Here is an 11,125-nt window from a genome sequence, read left to right as displayed (position 1 = left end):
GTTCCAGCGCTCCCTGGGACACCCTCGGTCACTCCTGTGTGTAGCCTCGGGAAAGCACCCTGGCTCAGCGTGCTACTCAGCAGAACAAAGAGGCGAGATCAGTTTGTAAGAGCCATACCATCAGCCGGCAATTAAGGATCATCAGTTAGGAAGAACCTTGAGGCAGGATGAAGACCTATATCTGGGAACAAAAGATTGGGCTCTAAGTCTGTGTCACTAGGTCGAGAACTCTTGGTCTGGATTTTGTTTGGGTTTGGTTTCTTGAGTTTTTGAGGTTTTTTTGTGTGTGTGTTTTGGTTTGTTTTCTCTCTCATTTTAAATATCCTTTCTTTACATTCCTAAGGGGCTTAGAACGAAGTGCTCCGAAATAGTGAAGCACAGCTAAAGAGAATTTCAAAATACTTGAACTAGAATCATCCTCAGAATTTTGAATACGAATTTTTGATACACAGTGTTACAAAAGGGTAACAAAGCTACCTGTAGCAGGACATCAGGGAGACCTCCCAGAACATTCTCTAAAAAAGACCCAGTCTCTTGAATCCATTGAAGAGAAAGTCCAACAGTGTGTAAGCTTCATTTTAGGGCACATGCTACCTTGCTTTCAGTCATTTTTTACACTTCATTTTTGTCCATCCACTTTCAGATGTAACTAATCTCCCCTGGGTGATTCCAGCATTGCTGCAGAAACCGTCCTGCTGCACATTCTATAATAAAAAATACGCCATAACAATATTTAACAAGGAAAAGAGGAATAGGAAGTGGTACATCTGCACAATGGATATAATATAGTATTGGAATTTCCTGGCTTCAGCACTCCCTCCAAAGTAATAATGCATTAATAAAATTACACTTAGCTTTCTGCTTTCAAAAGGAAAATACTTGAAAACAAAAGTCTCTTCATCTTCCAAGTTCTTCTGGCTCTGTGTGTGAGATGGTGAAAATAACGCAGGACTGTGTAACCACAGCAAACAAGTGGGATGAGAATTCTGTAGCAGCTTGGCTGGCCTGAAGGAGAGTGCTAGTGAAGGAGCAGCCTGGATTTTGGATTTAATAGGTGGATTGCCACCCCCCCCCCCCGACCCCCCCCCCCCCCCCCGTCCCCCCATCCCCATCCATTTCTATGGATGAAAATAAAATGAGTCTGTTCAGGCAGAGCTATGGTGACCTATAAGTAAAGATGTCTGACATTTCCATTATAAGAGGCAGGGTTTAATTGGCTATAGCTTCAACTGTTGGTTGGTTGGAATTTTAATTGATTAGGCAGGACTTTCCTTTTCTGGGTATCTCTTGCAATCTGACTTCTTTTTTGAGAGAGGGAAGCAGCAGAGAGGGTAAGGAGTTCATCAGTATCTATAAAGCAATTGAGCAAAAATGAAGTATTTTGACCATATAGAGAAGCTCTAAATGCATTGCTTAAAATTGGCAAAGAAGTCACGCTCTTCTGCTTTCTGTGGAAAATTTCAGCTGATACACTGACAGTAGAAATCTGTTCAAATTTAGCACACGGATGTGCAAAAAAACTCCATTTACCCTGAGCATGCTCCTAAGCAGGGACAGAATTAACTCACTGAGGAGCACTTGATTGATCCACCAGTAAAAATGCTGAAAGACAGCAGAAGTATGTACATATCTAATCTCACAGCACTTTTAACTTTTGTGAGGCTCAGCTAGTGGAATGTATAAAGTTATTTTTCTTCCCTGTTTTACCAGTAAAATTCCTTGGTATAGACAAAAATTTGAAGTATAGATTTTATTCTTTATCTTTTAAATTAACCTTGCCTTTAGAATCGCTGTGAAACAAAGTACATGACCCTCTGACTCACTGGATTCTTCCTAGGTGTTTTGCTGGAAGGCATTACCAAATGTTCATTGGGTACTGACATTTTTAACCATGTTAATAAAAATATTGACGATGTGTTAAGATTACATAATTTGGGGGTCTTGGTTAGTGGAGATCAATCAACGTTATCTGTATATAGCACTACATCTTAGCTCGATTCCTCGTGAAGTCTGGTTTTAATATTCAGCCCATTGTTACAAAACAAGGATATTTTTGATGTACCATAGTCAAAGGCACTTGTCCTCAGTGCTCTACCAAAGTAAATTCCTTTCTGCTCTTCACTGACCATGTATCCTCCCCTATTAGTTTTTTTATGTCTTCAATAAAATTTTATAAGAAATAAAAAGGTGTGGAATCTGCATTACTACTGGTTAAAAACCAGCCTTGCTGTTGTTTACAGAAGCAGTGCCAATCTTTTGTTTTCATGATAAGAGAGAAAATGTGTTTTCTTTCCTCTGCAGGTTAGTCAGTATGTCAATAATTTAAGATACTGGGGTTTGACACTTCACTGTTTTCCTGTGGAAATATTTGAAGATAAGTTCACCACCCAGCAGGTCTTAAGTAAGACATACTGCTCTTGTTTTAGAACCAGCTCTTAGGGCTGGGTGTACTGTACACTGGCCACCAGAGGCCTGAATGATGGGCTAATGCTGTCATTGCCAAGACTCCCCAAGATGCTGGTGGATATTGGGTCAGGCCCTAGATTATCTGTCTTCTTCCATTTAACGGCAGGCTTAGAGCAAGCCGGAGCAGCTTTTCCTGTGGTGAGCTTAAGTGTGCGATCAGTGCAAACACATACATTCCTGTGGCTTCATTTTACCGAGAAAATCTGGTGGGAGTATGTATGCAACTTAGTCGTGATTGCTGCAAGCTGTGAGTGTGATCAAGAGCACTGCAGAGCTTCAAAACCCTGTTGAAGACTATGTTAAGGTTAATGACATTGGGTATGCAACCGATTTACAGCGTGCTGAAAACATCTCTCTTATATAAGATATAGAAGAACAAACAATATGAACTGGGACCTTTTTGATGTGCAAGTTTCTGCATCTTAAAGTCATCTAAGAAGTTTTGGGGTTTGGGTTTTGGTTTTGGTTTTTTTCTTCAAACTAAAGATAAAGTATTGATTTTCAGTAATTAAAAAATCACAACGTGTATGGTGCTTACAAGTTCTAGAAGCTAAATCAAGGCTTTGTCTGCTGCTTATGTGGTATCTACCTACTGCATGTCCTAGTATTTAGCTTAAGGAGTAAAAATGTGCTGGCATTATTTTTTTCCATCTGTTCCATAACCTCTTATACGGAGCTTCTAAAAACTCAAGCAGACTAAACAGGTCACAGTAAAAACAGTAAGGTTGCTTTTCATGTATTCTTCGAATCAGAACTTTTAATTAAAGTTTTTAGTTTGTTTGCTAATTAGAGAACAGGTCCACAATGTGGTGTCTATCTTCTTCCATTTGAATCAATAAACAGAGAAGTCATGAGAAAGGGACCTCTTCCCTCCAGGGAGTCTTTTCTTCTTAATGTTGACTCAGGTTTTTAGTGCTTATTCTTGTCTTCTTTCCTGTACTGACTACTTCCCAGTCTTTTCTCTTTCAGTTCCCCCTTGTTTCCCAATGTGAGATCAGTTGCCTTACAGATGGCACGTATGCATTTGTCCTTCACATTTAACTGCTGTGTCGTGAGTGTGGTGCACTTTTCAGCCTGCATTGCAAAAGTAAGCTCTTTAACCAGGCTGAATGGTGCTTTTTAAGCCCATCAAATTTTAAAACGTGAGTTTCATTGAAAGCGAAACAAGAGAAATACTTCACCTATAAATAATGGATATGCACTTTTAAGTAACTTGTGAGGCCTGTTCGGAATTATCCCGAAGGTTTGCCTCCCACCTGAAAATCACAGTGCTGGCTGAGAAATGAGTACTTCATGTACTTACAACTTGATTAAAGAGAGATAAGTTACAAAATGGTCTCACACTTTTGGTTTGCTGTGTGCTTTGGATGGCATAGTTAGATTTTGTAACTTCTCTTTTATGGTTAGTGGAGTCCAATTCCTGCAAAGACTTAACATGTATATTTAACTTTATTTTGGTTAACTCTCCGTGTTAAGACTTTAGATTTGGAACTCTGATTAGTTTCTTCCTTGCTGAAAAGACCACTATAAATTTCAGTAGGGAAACAGAAAAGTCCCCTAACAATTTTTAAGGAAGCTTTTGAAACAATGATTTGAGGATGCGCGATTTAAAGTAAATTGCATCAGGTGCTGGGTTATTATAAAATAAAAAATGTCTGAACAACAGTGACCTGCTTTTTGTGTGTTCGGCTTGCTACTGCACACTAGGAAATTCAGAAACTGATTGTAAGGGAGCAAATAATCAGAAATTCAAGTGTAACCAAATGCTGTGGGTTTTGAGGGCTGCAATTCCCACTCATCTAACCATGAGTGCAGGATATATTGGGTCCCTGCAGATCCTAGGCACACCTTGCTTGTGCTCTGTGTTGCTCCTGTGTGTGCCAGCTCTGAAGGGCTTTGCCTGTGATGTGGAAATAAAGGTCAGTGAAAACAAATACCATAAAAGGACACAGTAGAATATTTCAAATTTTAGAGACATTATCTATCTTCAAACCCCCTCGCCAGACCTACATTAAAATAATGATCAGAACCCAAATATAGAACATTTGAACTGTCCGTTTCCAGGCCAGATGTGCTGTGTTATGTAATGCCATTTTTGGGTGATTGCTGGTGCTTGGAGTGAAAGGAAAATGTATGTTCATTGTAGATATTGTTCCAAAAAGCAAATGTCATAAAAATGTTACAAAAACTCAAGGCCTTAAGCTACAAATTTTAGCAAATGCAAGTTCTACACAGAGCCTTGCCTATATACAGGCTGAACTCTCCAGCAAGGTACAGTCCAGCCCCAGAGGTTATGATGAGAGCCCAAATACATATCCCTACACCAGCACACTTTAGCCAGATACAAAAGCACTGTACCTCCTAAAAGCTTGTTCCTCCAGGCATGGCACGTTTCTAAGTTAAATGCATCACAAAAGAAATTTTCTCCATATGCTTTTCAAAACCCTAATAAATAAAAGCCATCCAAGCCAGTAGCTCTTGATATGTATGTGCAACAGGCTTCCCAGAAATACTTTGTAAAGAGAGCATCAATGTTTTCCACTGTTTGCAGGGAGGAAATCCGTTGAGTTCAGACCTCTGTAATCAATCCACATTGCAGAGTCACAAATAGACAAACAAAGGACAATTGCTGCCCAATTTTTGCACTGCAGATGCATAAATCAGACTCCATTTTCTTCACTGCTTCATATTGCATTCTCAAGGCTATGTGCCAACCTCATGCCTCCATTGGTTATGTAGCTGTCCCCTCTGTCACTGCAGCCAGGGCTGGGATAGCACACTCACCGCTTGAAGCATTTCATGGTTGTGATCCCAAGCAGAAGACTAGCATCTACACAGGGCATTGGAGAGTCAGATATACCAAGGGAAAGACTTGAAACATCTACATGAAGTGTCTGAGCACATATAGGGAGCATACCACACGGGTCACCAAGCTCAGTCAAGTCAGGGAGCATTTTTTCTCTTTCAAATCAGTTTCACTGTGAAGAAAATTTACCTCTTTTTCAGGCATTCTGTAGCAAGAACAAAAATAGGAACCAAATTCTGCCTGGCCTCTCTGCATGGAGGTGAGAGGGGTTGAGGACAGAGGGTGCTGTGCTTCAGTTATGCCTAGGGCACAACCTGCACAGGAACTCATTGTCCCCAACGAGAAATGTGACCTTTAGTGACTCACTTTTTCTCAGAGGGGATGGCAGAGCAGCTACACTCTGCAAGAGCAGCAGGCGAGCCTGCATCTGAGCTCTGCTTCTAGAAGGGGTAAGCCTTGGGATATTTATATTTTAGGCACCCTTTACCTCCACCTTGTAGACTTACAGTGCAAGAGAGGATGAATAGTCTTTCCGAGGGCTATTTAAGAGAAACCTGCTCCCTCTGGGAGAGGGACTCAGCAGTAAATGGGCAGCATTTGTAGGCTATTAAAGTACCCCCATGGCTTCAGACTCTTTGTCAGGCTGACTTAGGGGTAGGAATAGGTAAGTAGCTCAGGCACAGCAGATAGCAGTAATCTGCCAGCTCTTTTGCCATATGTTTCATCCCCAGACCCAGCTGACTGGGCCTGTCTGCACCCAGTCCAAGATCTCTGGCTTGGCTCTGGGAAGGCTGCTGTTCGTGCACAGTGCTCAAGTGTTGTTCAGAAAAACAAGTGCTGGTTTTCAAACCCATTTAGTTCTACAAATGTGTTTCATTGCTATGGTATTTCTAGATCTGTGCCCCTTTTCCTTTAGCCTCAATAACATCAATAAGTGAGATTTTTAAAAGAGCAATCATATCTCCTCTTTGGCTTTATTTAGCAGATTTGTTTAGTCACATAAGGTAGTTTACTCATAACACAAACTGCTTAATCTTCTAACCTTCCTCTGCACCTGTCCCATTTTGACTTTGTCTTTTCCGAATGTGAGCAACCCAGTATTCAAAAGATGTCAGGAGAGGTGTCACCAGTGCCTTGGACAAGAGCCTGAATTCTTCCTATGCTCTACCAACACTTTTTTGTATCCTGTGACAATGTTTTGCATTCTATGATCATGTTTGTAATTTCTCAGGTCTGCAGTGACTGGTAGGCTGTGGTTATCCTGTGATTATCCCCTTCCTCTGCTGTTTCCATTTCATTCTTGTTGTTAGTTGAAGCTCTTGATCTCACACTTTCTACTTTAAAGTTTCAGCTCATTTCTACTACCTCACTCCCTCTTTCTGACCCTTTCTGAAAAGAATATAATATATTGATGATGCCATCTTATCATGATTATTATCTATTCAGTTTCTTCAAGGTACTGGTATTTTATGTGAAATAATTATGTGAAACTCTGAGAAGGAGAATCAGGCCTCACTCTTTTTTGAGCTGCATCAATTCAGAGAATCTTAGACAGCATGTGCCTGCCTGCTGCATCAGGGCTGGTCACCTGTGGAAAGCGAGTGTTGTAGTAGCTGGCAACGCACAGTCTGCAGCTCACAGGGAATCAGGGAATCAGTAGGGGTTTGATGCGATTGATTAAGTGATACTGTACGCAGTCATCAAAAATGGAACTCCATGATGTACACAATGATGTGCTTTGTTCTAATCTTTGCCTACATTATATCAGAGGAATATCTATTTTTAGATAAAATAAATGTAAATGGATATAATCAAGCCTGCCAAAGGTATCTGACTTCCCAGTTGCTGGGTGTAAGATGAGAGAATGTAATTGCCCAGTCCAGTTCCCAATAAAATGTTTTAGAAACTCACAGGTGGAGGATTTGCTGCTTTAGGGGGGCAGTACTGCAGGATTCCAGGTGGTCATGCAGCAGAAGCAGCAGTGATCTGAGTGTCCCACAAAGGTGGGTTTGAAGAAGTGGCAGAGATTTTATAGTAGCTGAAATACAAATAAAGGAGAAAGGCAAATGTCTGAGGATGAGTCAGCCAAGGGGTGAATGCATTTACTCATAAGTGGGCTGTTTTGTAGATCACACTGAGACTTAGAAACCAAGATAAAGCTGTGGAGTCTGTGCTCGAACTTTTTAGAAACCTTTGATTAATTGCTAGAGGATGACATCTAAAATATCCCTGCTCCTTTTCTTCTTTTTTGTATTCAGCTCCCATTTCTTTCACTTTATCTTATCCTGCCTTTTCCTTTTTCTCTCTCTTTTTTCTCCTCTAATTAAATATAAATAAAAAGGACTGCATGTTCTGTGCTGTCACTTATGATATATAACTTCTCACCAGCAATCCCAGATCCAGATTCAGTAGTGGTTTTAACTGACAGTTTGTAATTATATAACGATAGAAGGTTTATAGGTTTCAACTGCGTATCTGCATTTGTTGTCTTCTGGGTAGTTTTTGTAAACTTAACCATGTGTAAATCAGAACTTTATTACATATCTACATGTATAAATATTTCTGCTTTTAGATCTCATCAGATTAGTGATTTTTAAGTCCCTTCTAGTCCATAAAGTCCATGCTGGTATAGCAGTATCAGCCAGGGGAATGATAGTTTGGGGCTTTTTTCCCTTTCTGACTGAAGATAATGAGGTTAATGTGCAGTGAAACTAGAAGAATCTCCATGAAGACTTAACAAAAATTCTTGTTTTTTTTTTTTTTTCTGGGAGAGCTCATTTTCGTCTGGGTAAAGCTCTACAGGTAAGATTACTCTTTTGCTTTCTTTCTTGCTTCACGCACACACACACACGCACCCTTCCAACCGCCTGTAAAACGCTTCTAAACGAGACAAGGCTGCCAGCATGGCTGCAGCAGCTGTCAGCCAACTTCCTGCTGGAGCCAGAGACGACACTTCTCTGGTGCAGCGCTGCCATGGCTTGGACTTTCGGCGTGAGCCGGATTCTTCCACAGCCGCTCAGGCTGGGAGCGGTGGGTCAGCCGTGGGTGAGAGGAGGAGTTGCCGGAGCTGGTACTGCGTGCCTGGGGAGCCGGGGCTATCTCCGGCAGCAGTTCCACCTCTGGCAGGAACCGGCCCTTGGCGGCCGCGGAGCCGATGTGTTTCCCCGCGCCCTGCCAGCTTCAGGCAGACAGAGCAGCCATAGGAACAGCCGCGGAGCAGGAAGCGGACCCAGAAAGAGCTGAAAACCGATGCTGAGCAGCAGCGGTCGGTACGGAGGATGCCTGATGCAGCTCTGCTGCCCTGATGTTGTGGCAGATTCCCAGCGGGACCGTGCACGCACCACGACGGCAGCGTACGGCCCTCCTGCAGGGGGGCACCTCTGTGCTAAATGTCAGGAAGCAAAACTGAATGCAGTCACCTGTGCTTGAACAGGCGAAAAATCTCTGGGCACCTCACAGCATTTAAAAAAACCCTCAAACCAATTGTAGAATTTTCACAATATAAACCGCAATGACCTGAAGGTGAGATTGCCTTCTTCTTTAGCCCTGCAGTGAGCTGGCTTTCTGAGGAGAGGCCTCTCTCTTATTATCATTCTTCAGTGAGATAGTTTGCATTTCTTTACAGAGATGATCTGCATTGCCTCCCCAGAAAACCTGAAATGGTGCCCCCCCCCCGGTTCTGCTTGGAAAGCCATGTGACCTCAGCTCCACATACACTTTCCATAGTAAAGGATGCTGTGAAACGGGAAAATCTCTTCCATCCTGGGCCCTATTCACATCTAATTTGGCAATCCCACTTCAGACTAGCAGAAGTACTAAAGACTGGGGAAAGTTAGTTTACACTATTCAGCTACATAGCTCACTGCAGCCTTCCTATTTGGTCTGTATTTACTCCCTTTTAGCATCAGTACTGCTTACTGGGAATTTGTTATGAAGTAAAAACCTTAAATGCAAACTACTTCCCAGGCCAGTTAGAAATATTTAAACACTTCAGGCAGTCAGTCTGTGATTCAGAGATTTATTTTTAAAACTGTTGATTTTGGGACACCAAACCATTGCATTTAAACTGCAGAAGTGAGTCATATTTGTGGGAGGTAATTACTACCAGAAAGTACAACTAACTTTTGTAGGTTTCTCTAGAAAATGTCCACTTATGATCTGCAGCTACTAAAAATAACATGCTTTGTTGAATTTCAGCAAAGTTATCTTTACAGAATTATGTGGATTTATACATATATTCTGTTTTCCTGACATATAATAAAATAAATGACTCACATGCCTAAGAATTTATTTGGATGTTTTATGTGGACTGTCCTGACCAGGTAACTTGCTCGGTTTATACTCTTTTCATGAAAACCAGAAACTTCGTGGTAATTACTAGGGAAAAGCAATTTAACATTGGAACAATGATTGTAGCTAGCACTTACAAACAATGTTTGTTCATCAGAAGGGTCTCTGATTTCTTGTATCATCCAAACCCACAATAATTTATTCAATCTGTTTTCTGTGGTTAATAGATCTTGGGAGCTGAGGGAATTCCAGATGTCCAACACCTGCAGAAGCTACTTGCAGAGCCGGAGGGAACTTTTCTCATTATCCCTCAGTCATGACTGAGGAATTCAAGTTTATTTAACTTGTGGTCACTTAGCAGCGCTCCCTACCAGTAGATGACTCAGATGCTATGCCACCTATCCCAAGAGAATACTCTACAACTGGGTTCAGAAAAATAATGTCATCCATCCTGGCATACTGGGCTTTGAACAGTTTTTCCCATGTCAATCAGGGACAACTTAAGGTGCGCCATAAACCCAAGTGACCTGCCATTGCTAGCAGACCAGGAATGACTGCAAGCAGACCAAAAATGGAGTTGCTATCCAGAAGTTAAACCACAGACCTCTGAATTCCTCCTTCCCCCTCCAAAATGGGCAGTTACAGAAGACGCCTTCCTTTAAAAACTGCAATTACCTGTGTGTGATTTGCCAGCGCCCAGGTAGTCTGTGCCACATTTCCCAGAATCTTGTGACTGAATCACAGTCAGGAAATCTTTCCCCTGTTCTCCCTGCTCCTCCAAAGTGCATCCAGCTCCCACTAACCACATGGTCTCCTGGATGTCATGGGGGTCAGAGATTGGGAGGTTAGGACTTGCTCTTGCCTTTCTATGGCTTTTTGAGGAAGAGAACTAAATAACATTATCCTTATCATCCTTAACTCTGTGTCTTTGAACAGCTCCACCCTATTGTCCTATTCTACCCATGATTCTTGGACAAATAAGCACTTAATTTATTTTTCCTGTTGGTTTTGTGTGTTTTTTTTTGGTTTCATTTGGGTTTGGGTTTGGGTTGGTATTTGGTTTTTGGTTTTTGGTGATTTTTTTTTTTTAATTATTATTATTATTCATTTTTCTTCTTCTTCTTATGATCAGGTTTAAATTACCAGTTGGCTCTGGGTAAATGTGCTGCACTTGGCCATAGCAGTGGGGCTTTCTGGCAGAGGGTTTGTTCACATTAAGGTTGCTCTCTATGCTGCTGGGATGCCACCCTAATGTACCAACCCAGGAAGAGAGCTGAGTGAGTGTCAGCCAACACTTTGAGACACCACACATGGCAGGATGACAGCTGGTGGTCAGGGAACATCAGGACTGTTGTCAGCATTGAAATGGACTGGCGTACACTTTTACATCAAGTAACAAATTGCATCTTTGAGGTGTTGTATCAGCGCTACTTACTACAGCAAGGGTGGGAAGTCAAATTGCCTTTTCCCTTGAAGTAATTCTACAGGAATGTAGGAATTAGGATTTCAATCTGATTAATGTCCCACTCACTTAAGTGTCTTCAATCAAAGAGCAGGAGTCCT

The 11,125-nt window shown here is 41.6% G+C and overlaps 1 long non-coding RNA gene across 1 annotated transcript; it reads left to right on the top strand.

Annotated features, from left to right (window-relative positions):
• The first annotated feature begins 5,563 nt into the window (after positions 1–5,563).
• On the top strand, positions 5,564–10,921 carry LOC134162954 (uncharacterized). The gene is made up of 3 exons (XR_009964501.1): positions 5,564–5,721; positions 7,186–7,275; positions 10,695–10,921. It is a non-coding gene; the product is annotated as an uncharacterized LOC134162954 (long non-coding RNA).
• Positions 10,922–11,125: the final 204 nt, after the last annotated feature.

This window comes from Pezoporus occidentalis, unplaced genomic scaffold (genome assembly GCF_034315485.1).
Source record: "Pezoporus occidentalis ecotype Australia unplaced genomic scaffold, CSIRO_AGI_Poc_V1 ctg195, whole genome shotgun sequence".
NCBI classification, from domain to species: Eukaryota; Metazoa; Chordata; class Aves; order Psittaciformes; family Psittacidae; genus Pezoporus; species Pezoporus occidentalis.
This window is presented reverse-complemented; position numbering and strand designations above follow the sequence as displayed.